The sequence below is a fragment of the Thermobia domestica genome, chromosome 3, assembly GCF_964235325.1.
Source record: "Thermobia domestica chromosome 3, izTheDome1.hap1.1, whole genome shotgun sequence".
In the NCBI taxonomy this organism is placed as follows: Eukaryota; Metazoa; Arthropoda; class Insecta; order Zygentoma; family Lepismatidae; genus Thermobia; species Thermobia domestica.
In genome coordinates, this window is record NC_137456.1 from 279,785,936 (window position 1) to 279,799,658 (window position 13,723).

The window sequence follows — 13,723 nt, forward strand, 5'->3', positions numbered from 1 at the left end:
TTTAAAATGTATAAAACGATAATTATGCCTGTTGTGCTGTATGGTTGTGAAACATGGTCGCTTACGCTGAGGGAAGAACGCAGACTGAAAGTATTTGAGAATAAAATTCTGAAACAATATTCGGAACCCAAAGGAACGGAAATGAGGAATGGCGAAAACTTCATGATGAGGAACTGCATAATTTATACCATTCACCAAACATTGTTAGGGTCATCAAATCTTGGAGGCTCAGGTGGGCAGGACATGTAGCGAGAATGGAAGAAAGTAGGACCCCTTTCAAAGTTTTAACTGGAAGTCCAATCGGAAAACCACCATTAGGAAGACCTAGGCACAGATGGGAGGACAATATTAAGATGGATCTCGCAGAAATAAGAATACAAAATAGAAACTGGATTCAGTTGACTAAGGATATAAGTCAGGAGAGCTTTTGTGAACATGGCATTGAACCAGGGGCGGATCCAGAGGGGGGCGATCGGGGCGATCGCCCCCCCCACAAGAGGAAACTTTCTTATTTTATATATAAATAAACCCATCCATAACAAGTTTGGAGCTCTTAAAAGTAGCAGTATTACCGCCGACCGCCCCCCCCAGAAGTCCGTCCTGGATCCGCCCCTGCATTGAACCTCCGGGTTCCATAGGTTATAGAGTGAGGTAGTTAATTTTAGGCGAAATTTATGTACTTTATAATTATTTCGTGCCGCTAGCTAGTTCCAATTGTTTAAAAATATGCCCCTGCCAAATATCAGTAACTTTCGTGAAAACAAAATGTCATGTTGATATGCATTGCTGTACTTTTTCCTTAATGCTTAAGAAACATTGTTTGGGATTGAAATAGGTTAACGATTGGGAATTAATTCAAAATTAAAACCCAACACTTTCACTTAAATGGCATAATTAACATTTAATACTAATTCCTAATGTTTTTTCTTCAGTTCGCGACTTGTATTATACGAAGAAAAAGATTTGATTTAAATCAAAAAAATCGATTTAAATCAAAAAAATCAACAAAAATGATTTTTTTGAAAAAAATCATGATTTTTTTCCACCCTGGTTTAAAGCGACGCAAATCCACTGTCTGTGCCATCGTGATGCTCCCTTATGTGATACTACTTCACATCAAACCTACCAATTTAGGAAGCATTTTCGTAATGTTTGATGTATTTGCTTTTGCTTTATTCATATCATGCTTGCAAGAAGCACATGCTTATAAGTAAAAGCAGTTTCTGTTTAACAAAAGAATTTCTTCAATTTTTATTCATACATTTTGCAGCGTTTACTTCAAAGAACTGAAGTATAAGGATTTACTTCTTTCTATTCATTTGGTCCAATGGATCCTACGCTCACTCCTTTGAGGCTTATTACGACTTGACAAGGAACTGGGAGCAGAAACAACCATAATTCAAAATATTATATATGTCTGCATGAATAACACAAATTTGGTTAGGTTAGGCTAGGTTTGTTACAGACTGAATCGATTGAAAAAGAAGAAAACGTATTTCCGTTCCCTAGAGAAATTTAACTTCTGAGATAGGGGAAAGGTGACTTAACATTTGCTCCAATTGCCGCGCTGAAGGAATCTGGTCGTTGTATGCTCGCTGCAACACAATATAAATTAGAGAGCCTGTGACGGATTATTTTTCGCTTTTTAAAACGGATTAACGGAACGGACAGTTGCAGAAGTAAAAAATATGTTATTTAAAGTGTATATATGCAAATATTAAAAAGTATTTTTTCTGTTCTTTACTACTACTGATAATAATATTTTTTCTTAAAATACTTTGGTCGTTGCGCAACGCTGCAACGCTAACATTAGCCGCCACTGTTTAAAGTAGGTTTGGTCCTTCATTACCTCGGTGATGCATACTAGAACAAAAATATAAGGGTAACTCCAGGGGTAAAAGTGCGGGGGAACGCGGGGGAACGCCGTCCATTCTCCTCGAAAAAATATGTACAGCGTCCCCCAGTTCCTAAAAAAAAATTACAATGGCAAAGATAGACAGGGGGGACGGCGTGGCGTCATGTCGCTACCTACCGTCCCCCCACTTTTTCAGATCCACTTTTACTCCTGGGTAACTCAAATAGTGGCTCAGTAATCTGCGTACCGTAGCCGAATGGTTTAATAGATGAAACATATCAAGATTCGAATCCCTGTGAGGAGCATGCGAATTTTTAACTGTCCTAGAAGTGATCTACATTAGCTCTGGTGCTCCCTCGTGGCTATGTGGTTAAAGTACGCGTTTTCGGTGCGATTACCGTCGAGATATTATGTTGTGGTTCGAATCCCAAGTTAAGTTGTAGCTCTTGGTTACAGTATGCCTCGATACTGAGAGGAACGCTAAACTTCAATTTAATCATGTCCTACCACATGGCCTGTGGTAGTGCGCGCGCCTTTGGTGCAGGGGACCCTGAGTTTGGTTCCTGATGAGTCTTCAAATTCGAACGCATGGTTTGGATTTCACCTTAAACTGTAAGTCCACGTCTCACATAGCTTCGGTGCTAGAAGTAAACACTTAACTCCAACCACTCTACCGCATTACCCCCTACTAGGAATCGAATTTGGGACAAAATAAGGATAAAAGCCAAAATGACTCTCACTAAATTCTTGGAAGATATTGTAAGCTTGTGTATGAGAACGTATATATTTCTAAAATCTGGAGTACTGATAGTTATATTGTCGATATTATAACAAAATACTTTGGATAGGTTAATAATTACCTGTACCTTGGGCAGAAAGTGCTCATACATGTGCACTATACTTAATAGAATGTTAATTTAATAATAACAAAAGAAGAATGTTTTTAAGATATGTAAAATGATTATTATGGGATAGTTGTTGCTATGTAAATGTTTATGGATACCTAATCATCATGTCTGTGTGCATGACAGTTTGAATGAAAATATATTATAAAGTATATCAACTAATAAACCATTTTAGCAACGTTCATCGACGTTATCATTCAAATAGAAAAGGTGAGAATAATGGTATATAATTATTAAAGATATTTTTTTACTTGTCAATGAGTACTACCACTCAAGATTTATACATCTTACTTTATCGAACCAGGTTGACGACTACTCTTAGTGAGTCGTTATAAAAATTTTGGTGCCGAAACCCGGGATTTGTTGTAAATTCATATCCTGAAGCAGAGTAAGGTTGAATTTACTTTTGTCATAAAGTTAATGAGTACAAATTTCACCATATTGAGAAGTGGTAGAATAATTATAAGGAAAATGGACACTGAAATAATGGAGAATGAATCCACTAATAGTGACAACGGTGAACCTAGTGTAACATCAGGATTGACATCAGAAGACCGAATCTTGCTAGTCTTACAGCGGCAATTGATGCAAATGTCTACCGAGTTAAAGCAGACGATGAAGCAAAACTCTGAAGAATTAAGTAGACGAATAGAACAGAAGTCTGATGAATCTAACAAGCAATATGAAGAATTAAGTAGACGAATAGAACAGAAGTCTGATGAATCTAACAAGCAATACGAAGAATTGAAGAAGACGATAGAACAGAAGATGGAACAGAAGTCGGATGAAACGAAACAATTAATTATCCAGACGATGAGCGATATCACCTCGCAGTTCGAGGAAAAGTTAAAAGGGATATCGGAGGAATGCCAGGGTAATCACAACCACCTGAGCCAAGAAATCAGTGATATAAAAAAGGATTTAGAAGTAACCGAATCTTCTGTTCAACAACAAAAGATCCAGGTCATCAATAATGCTAACAACATACGAGCAAATACGCAGTCGATAGCTACGTTACAGGAAGAAATTAGAATGCTACAGGTTAAGGACAACACATACCGTAATAACATGTGTAGTGATCGCATGGAGTTTCCCCACTCACCAGAGATGAACTCGCCTTCGCCGGTGTCTGATGAGGATATTATATTGGAAGAAATACATCCGAAGGGTACAGATGGGCGAAACATAGATGGTGTAACGACACATCACGTCATGGATAGGAACTATCACCCAATAAGTACACGGAATGAAAAAAGGAAGGTAAAACTAAGTGTTAAGATGAGTGAAATTCGAGCTATGAGCAAATTCAGTGGTAAGTGTAACGAGAATGCTACTTCTTTCTTAGAGAAATTCCAGGACGAATGCAATATAATGTGTATAGATAGATCACAATATATGAAATTAATCCCTCATGTATTACTCCCACCTTGTTCATTATGGTTTAAAGCAGTACGTGATCACATCAGCACATATGATGAATTCAAAGCGGCATTGATCGCGAATTATGAAAATGACTTTTTGCTGGCAAATAGAGATGCCACTATTAGAAATCAACACTTCAATCCTCGATTGCATAAATCTGTTGTAGAGTTTGTTGTAAATACATACAACGAATTAAAGGTCGTTAATCCATTGCAATCGGAATCGAGAATAATAGCATCGATTCGAAATTTACTTCCATTTAAATTACAACAGATCTTATTTTCCACACAGTGTATGAGTTTCAACCATTTATTAATGCTTGTCCAATGCTATGAAACTCAATACCATGCCATGAATCAACAAGCAGGAATGGGTAAAAATAAGAATAATTCAGATCATTTGGTGCCTGTTCGGAATTTAAATATCCGAAGTGTGAATAATACGGAACATAACCTAAGCCGAGTATACTCTAGCAATCAAAATGAGCAAAATAGGCAAAGTTATGTAGGGAATCCGCCTAACCTAATTAATCGTAGCAATCCATATGTTAGACCATATAATCAAAATAGGTTTAAAAATAGACGAAATGTATGGCGAAATTCCAGGAATACAGCGAACTACGTGGATAGACGTAATGGGAGGACAAGAGATGGCACTTCGCATCAAGATCCAGGTATTGAAGTAATTCCTGTACAGAACAATAATACGGGACATAATAATGATTGTGCAGTACAATGTACTTTATTAAATTCATATGCAAGTATGAATGTAACCTGATTACCGTTAATGAAATTAAGTTAAATTCATATCAGTTATAGATTTTCATGAACATTTATTTTATTTTTATTCAATTTAATTCTCTTTAATTCTCATTAATCAATGATAATTCTCAAATGTTTTTAATATATGTAAGAATTATAATTCGATTCATAAATGATTAAAAGCAAAGGTTATTTATATTAGATTGATTTGTGTAAAAAAACTTAACTGTCAAAGATTATGTTAAGAAGAAGATCTATTCTATAAAACTAAATATTCGACAACTATCTTGAATGAGATTCTTCTATGTTGTGATGCCTTATTAATCTAATGTTTATTTTAAAATATCACCTAAAATGATTATCATATAATGCGCCCCGACTATTTGTAACTCATGTTTGTCCCTTACGATTTTTGAATTCGCACCCTTCAACGATTAAATAAATGAGCGACGATATTTTTAATAAGAAAATATAATAATAATATAATGAATGTAATTAAAAATAAGTATTGATGAAGTGTAATATTTGTTGTAAATATATATATATATATATGAAATGTAATGAAGATATATATGAGGTGCGATCAAAATGTGATGGACATATGCAATGTAAGAACAGTATTGTAAACGGACCAGTGGTTCTTGAACATAAAAGCCAAACTCGCTTATGACTTTTATATTCAGTCCATTTGTCGGGCGACATTTTATATAACAAAATACTTTGGATAGGTTAATAATTACCTGTACCTTGGGCAGAAAGTGCTCATACATGTGCACTATACTTAATAGAATGTTAATTTAATAATAACAAAAGAAGAATGTTTTTAAGATATGTAAAATGATTATTATGGGATAGTTGTTGCTATGTAAATGTTTATGGATACCTAATCATCAGGTCTGTGTGCATGACAGTTTGAATGAAAATATATTATAAAGTATATCAACTAATAAACCATTTTAGCAACGTTCATCGACGTTATCATTCAAATAGAAAAGGTGAGAATAATGGTATATAATTATTAAAGATATTTTTTTACTTGTCAATGAGTACTACCACTCAAGATTTATACATCTTACTTTATCGAACCAGGTTGACGACTACTCTTAGTGAGTCGTTATAATATAAAAGGCAATATACTTATAAATTATTACTACGCGATAAACAATCTCCAAGACATTATCTGCTTCGTGTTCTTCTCATTGATCGAGCGTTTTATACTTCTAAACTAGTTATTTCTGTGGTTCGCAAGTCTTATACGTAGAACAGCTAATGTCCGTCCGACTGTCTGTTGACAGTTATCAGAGCAAAAACAGTAGACCTAAGTGAAAGAAGTGGACCGAAGTGAATGAAATTGTGCACAGATATTGTAGACGTATGCTCGCTGCAACACAATATAAATTAGAGAGCCTGTGACGGATTATTTTTCGCTTTTTAAAACGGATTAACGGAACGGACAGTTGCAGAAGTAAAAAATATGTTATTTAAAGTGTATATATGCTAATATTAAAAAGTATTTTTTCTGTTCTTTACTACTACTGATAATAATATTTTTTCTTAAAATACTTTGGTCGTTGCGCAACGCTGCAACGCTAACATTAGCCGCCACTGTTTAAAGTAGGTTTGGTCCTTCATTACCTCGGTGATGCATACTAGAACAAAAATATAAGGGTAACTCCAGGGGTAAAAGTGCGGGAGAACGCGGGGGAACGCCGTCCATTCTCCTCGAAAAAATATGTACAGCGTCCCCCAGTTCCTAAAAAAAAATTACAATGGCAAAGATAGACAGGGGGGACGGCGTGGCGTCATGTCGCTACCTACCGTCCCCCCACCTTCTCAAATCCACTTTTACTCCTGGGTAACTCAAATAGTGGCTCAGTAATGTGCGTACCGTAGCCGAATGGTCTAATAGATGAAACATATCAAGATTCGAATCCCTGTGAGGAGCATGCGAATTTTTAACTGTCCTAGAAATAGAGATGCAAGGGCTCGGAAAAAAACCGGCTTTTTTGGAAAAAAAACTCGGTTTTTTCTTCTTTGCTTTTTTGCTTCGGAAATTTTGGGCTTTTTTCAAAATACTGCTTTAAATTGATAAAACAGACTTTGTATCGCTTCTCTATAACACAAAAAATCATTTAATTAGTGGTTGATGCTGATAATAATATAAAACATCGAAAATAAACTATGAATTTCGAAAAAATATTTCAAACAATTTTTCTTCAACATATTTACATTATGAATTCCACAGGATTAACCAATGTATATAATAAGAATTTTTTAACCTCCTATATACAAAAGTAAGCAGAGTTGGCAAGAACCGTGGTTGTTTTTGAATATGCCAAAAACCGTTGGGGATGTTTAAACCAGGCTTTTTTGGTTTAAACCAGGCTTTTTTGACTTAGATTTTTTGCTTTATGTATTTATATTACATATTCACAGAAATAGCCTAAGTTTGTTTCGCCTTGATGTTATTATGCAACAGCGGGGTTATGCCGGAAGAACTCCCATAAGCTTAAGAAGTGCGGTCAGTAAATTTCTTAAGTTGAGAATCTCCCGCCCTAGCCATTGGGAAAATCCCGTCATTACTTGAAATGTAAGACAATAACGGGAAAATCCTGTTATTGCTTTGCATGTAAAATTTAAAGGTCAACGTACCATAATCAGTACGCTAAAACTGAGGTATTAAATTACAAATTTAGTACCGGTACGTAGATATCATTGAAAGTCCAATCCAAGCTAATGTTGGAAGCTACGTAGGCAATCGATAAATTTTGCCAATTTCTATCAATATATTTAAGCAATATTGGCTTCTTTATAAAACAACACGCATTTAGGCATGTAGAAATATACAATTTGGTTTGTTTCGTATATTTAGGCTTAACATCCTTACGAAATACCGAGGTTATCAAGGAGAAGACTTTCGCTTAAACTGACATCCGAACCGCTACTTGGGTTACGCATGAAAGAAGGATTGTGGTTCGACCGAGAATTGAACATGGGACACCTTGATTAAAAGGTGAAAGGGAAATAAAACTATTGCAGGTGGTTTGATATTTGGAAACGTTACCATGAAGTTCACACGATTCGCATTTTTCATTCTTTTTATTTTTGTGGTTTAAACCAGTTATTAAAAAAAAAAAAAAAAAAAGTTGGTGTAAATCAACCAACCCTAAAAGTAAACACTTCTTTTTAAAGAATACACAAATAACTAGCAAAATCGTATGTAGTATTTTTACTTCAAAATATTCCATACCCTCTTTTTGAAACAAAATAAAATTAAAATAAAACATAAGAGAAATACTTAGATTTATATGATACACTTAAAGGCTCCACATCTAGAGCTTTTGGTTCTGTATATTCTTGAAATTCTACAGTTAAGTTTTATAGAACCACCATCACAGTTTACCCAATCCTCAAGTTTTCTGAATTTTTAACAAGAGGGATTCAACATATCATTACGGAACTCCCCCCCCCTAAAAAAAAGACTACAGAATATATTTAAGTTAAGCTAAATACAACTGCACAACAAACATGACTGAGTGATTAGCTTTTGCGCTTCTATCGGGAAGTCCGGGATTCAACCAGCATTCGACCATTCTGACAAAGCTTTTCTTCATTCCATCTGTGAATGTAGAAATAGTGCGTGTACTGTGAGTTGGCCGACTTCCTTATTTATTGTTTTTAAATCGTTATTATTACTAATTACCAGCAGTGACGGTTTTGCGAAGGTTAGGGGGGCGGTCTTTCGGACTGAAGCCCGTTCCCCAAAGTTACGGAATGTCTGCAACAAACGAAATATCTATTATTTATGCCTTTACTCATAAACTTTAAGCTCCCGTCAAATAAAAATTACGAATGTTTAAAAAAACTAAACATTAGTAAGAAACCCTTCCCAAAATACTTTTCTAAATCCGCCACTGATTCTCAGTATAAAATGATTTTTAAAGTTGTATCCGGAAGATTATTGCTAAACATAAACGAAACGAAATATTAGTTATGCCTGTACTCATAAACTTCAAGCACTTCCCAAATAAAATTAGGACTTTTTAGGAAACGAAACAATCAGAAAAAACCCTCCTAAAGTACTTTTCTAAATCCGCTACTGATTATTTGTATAAATTGGTATTCAAGGTTGAGTCCGGAAAATTATTGCTAAATCACTTCACAGCTACAGTATAACAGAAATGTGGAAGTACGGTTTGACGGATATATTGAAAAACGTACGCTTTGACGGATAAATAGAAAAACGGGCAAGTTTAACTTTTGCGCTAGAAGCTAGAGTACTAAAAGCTCTTAGAAATGAAACACGGATAACAAACTAGAGAAGAAAAAAGACGTCGATAACTCAAAAGTTAAAATAAAGTTAAATAGCCTCTAAAATTACCCTCAAATACTACATTCTTCATGTTAGCTTTAATTCGTAAAACATGTGCTCCATCCATCTTGATGGTGAATTTCAGAGCGAAATATCACATTCAGGTCATGGAATTTTTATCTAACTATAGAATATACTATAAGAAAGCTATTTAGATAGAAAAATTATGAAGTTGAAAAAAGCCAAAATTTCCAAAATTCTCGTTTTTTTTCCAAAAAAGCCGGCTTTTTATGTGAAAAAAACCATCGATTCAAAAAAGCCGGCTTTTTTGCATCTCTACCTAGAAGTGTGTTCGTGAACCTATCGAATTGGATCTGATAGAATTTAAAACCAATTGGAATTAACATACAATCAGTTAGGATATATATATATATATATATATATATATATATATATATATATATATATATATATATATATATATATATATATATATATAGTGGTAAGCAGTTAGCTCTGGTGTCATGGATTCTTGGTTCGCTATGTGATCTTGTAGTAAAGAGCATCATGTTCGTCGAAGAAAGATTTTTTTTTTTTTTTTTTTGCAACGTTCTTTTAGTAAGAGTTCTCGGGCTATCAGCAAGGTGAAAATATTGACATCCAATCAGAGCATAATTTAGAACTGGACACAGAATTCATTGTACAAATACCAGCATAGTGACCAAGTGCAGCAATTTTTCAACAGAATAATAAGGGAAGCTACAACCATCTAACAATCTCAATAAAGACAAAGGGTTTCAACTCAGTCCTATCTGGTAGGCCCTTTTCAGGAACAAAAAACAAGCGTTCAACAAAACCATGTCACGTATCACCTCTGGTGCATGGGATTCTTTATTTGATCGCAATTCGCGCCAAGTGAACTTTCTGGTGGTCAAACACCGTTTGCGTGTGTTTTCTCGGGGTTCTTCCGTTTACTCTCACTTTCTTCATTCCATTATTTCATTTATTTCTCATCATCACCGTCTCCTTTAGACTAGCCAGCATAATCGTGGGGCGTAAAACTTCCAGAACTCGTTTAAATTTTCCATTCGTAGACACAACAACAGCCAATCACAAGTGCCCATTCATACCTCCGCCCCTAAAGTCACCATATACATACACACGCACACACACACACACACAAACACACACACATGTATATATATATATATATATATATATATATATATATATATATATATATATATATATATATATATATATATATATAGGGTGAGTCAAAATAACTGTTACAAGCCAATATCTCGCGAACTATACATCAAATAAGAAAAATAATAAGAGTCAATGTACAATACAGAGGGGTCTAAAAAATGAGTCAAACATGAGGTTCCCCATGACCTCCATTTTGCGGGGAAGGGGGGTTTACGTGAAATTTTCAAATGGGAACATAGGTCGAGTGATACCTCGTTCAAAGATCTTGGAAAATTGACCAATTTTTGTAGGAAACAATTTTTGATATGGCTCCGTATTCAAAATGGCCCCGCAAAAAGGTCCTGTACCACATAAAATTTGTAGTACTTATAAATCAGAAACGGCTAAGTAGAAAAAGATGAAACAAGAAATGGAAAAGGAAAACACCATAGGAAACATGGAATGGTGTTGTCGCGGTGTCCCAAGGGCCCCATCGTGGGACCCCGGGACCAACTTGAAAATTTCAAATGAGAATATAGGTTGAGTGATATCTTGTTTGATAGTTCGTGGAAAGCCACTCAATTTGAACACTGCGCTTTGTATCTGAATGTGAAACCAATTTCGGCGGCCATTTTAAAACAGGCTTGCAGTAAATCAAAACAAATTTTGTACTAAGCTGTTTGGTTTTCCACGATCTATCAAACAAGGTATCACTCAACCTATATTCCCATTTGAAATTTTCAAGTTGCCCCTGGAGTCCCATTTTGGCGGCCCTGGGGACACCGCAACAATACCATTTCACGTTGCGTATGGGTTTTTCCTTTTTTTCATTTTTTGTTTCACCGTTTTCTACTTAGCCGTTTCTGATTTATAAGTACTAGAAATTTTATCTGATACAGGACCATTTAGGGGGGTCATCTTGAAAACGGTGCCGGATATCAAAAAGTGTTTCCTACAAAAATTGTTCAATTTTCCAAGCTCTTTCGAACGAGGTATAACTCGACCTATGTTCCCATTTGAAAATTTCCCCCTCTCCCCAAAAGAGGGCGGGGGGAACCTCATGTTTGACTCATTTTTAGGCCCCTCTGTATTGTACATTGGCTCTTAATATTCTTACTTGATGTATAGTTCGCGAGATGCTGGCTTGTAACACTTATTTTGACAAACCCTGTATATATATATATATATATATATATATATATATATATATATATATATATATATATACAGAGAGAGAGAGAGAGAGAGAGAGAGATCCGGTCTCTTGATCACTCTCCCTGAAGATGAATACAATGTCTGCATTCAAACATCGGATGTTAACTTCTTCACCTGGCTGACAGACCGGGAACACTTACTAAAATTACATCCGTCGGTTTTCTCGAGGTGCTATCGTCTCCTTTTACATTCTTATTCCACCAATTGTTTCATGATCATTCGCTTTCATTAATCATCCGTCACCTTAACCTTAATGGCATGATAGTATGATATTAAAAACGCATACAATTGAAATGAAATGAAATCTTTCATTTTAATGTCCTACAATTATGACCGTTAGGCTGAACAAGACGATAATAAAACAAGTGAATAATGATGGAAGAATTGGTGGAATGAGAATATGGGAGGAAATGGGAGCACCCCGAGAAAACCCGCGGACACGGTGTTGTCCACTACAAACGTACTTGACTGGGATTCAAACCAGAGACCTCATGCAGCAGAGGTAAGCGCTCTGAGTCACTGCGTCCTCCTCCATTTATATAATTGAGTCTGTCGTGTTTTATTCACATTAATCGGAAAATAGATATAGTGAAATATAGTTATTTACTTTATAGGAAAATATAGTTATTTTGTTTTATTTTTTGAGTTGGAGTAAATACGCACCATAACCCTTTCTAATTTCAACTAAAGAAATAGGGGTAATTCTTCATTCTGAAAGAAAAGGCAGTTTCTTGGAAATTGGGCGTTTACGAAATTTATCGTGGAATATATACGGTATTTTTGATATGGGGGTAACTGACCTCCTTGTTTTTCAACATTCTCAATTCCAAGTAATGAGGATGATTGGGAATTTCTTTTAAAATTGGATGTATTTTTATCCCATTTCCCCTTAGTTGAGGTTGATTTCAGCTCCAAACGATAGGCTTAATTCCAAAGCCCGAAATAAAACATATGTGTAAGATTTGATTTTACCGGAATTACAGAGTAACTGAAAGTGACACTCTCAAATGCATGTGAAGTCCACTGGTGGAATCTCGGTTATAGTTCTTTAATAACGAGTGAAAATCAAATTGACTACGATAAAGTGTATTGGAGTGTTGGGATTCTTAATCGCTGTAGACATTAAGCATGTAAACCTTTTACAGGGATTCTTTTTCTACCGAAAATATCTCAAACTTTAGGCGCACTTTTTCAACGTTTGCTTCTTACCAGTACAGTTACGGTGCGTGGTCGGTTACATGTTTTGCTACCAAACTGCGCGGTTCGGGTTCGATCCCCTATGCAGGTGAAAATTATTTCGGATTTTTAAGTTTTAAAATTATTATTATTATTATTATTACGAATCCTGTCTTTCACTAATTTCAATGCTTTTTATATCTCAAAGAATTTTTCATTGTTTTTCACTGAATTCTCTTCTTTATGTGTTTTTTTATGTCTTTCCTTTCTATTCTTGTTTTATCTTTTTCCAGATATTTTATTTCCATTTCCATTTTCCTTACTCGAACTAAGTAATAAATATGAAATATGAACCTACTAGTAGGTTCACTATATGTAAACATTAATGCGGACGTCTCTGTATTTTAGGAAGGCACGGTCGCTCAATGGTAGAGCCCTTACCTCTGGTGCATGGGGTCCCTGCTTCAATCCCAGGCCAAATAAGTTTGTGGTGTACAACATTGTGCTTCTGAGTTTTCTCGAAGTGCTTCCGTTTCCTCCTACTTCCTCATTCCACCAATTCTTCCATCATCATTCACTTGTTTTAATCATTGTCTCGCTTAGCCTAATAGGCATAATTGTGGGACGTTAAACTCAAAGATTTCATTCTATTTGTCTTTGCATTTTGAGAGTAAAATTTTTCTATCCGCATACATTTTCCAAAATTGCTTGATTTGTTTGCATTTCCTAAGCTCAACTGCATTATCAATTGAAATGAAATGAAATCTTTGAGTCTAACATCCCACATTACGTCCTTTAGGCTAAGGGAGATGATGATGCAAGAATAGATGGAATGAGAATGTAGGAGGATAACGGAGTATCCCAACATAACCCACGGACACGATGT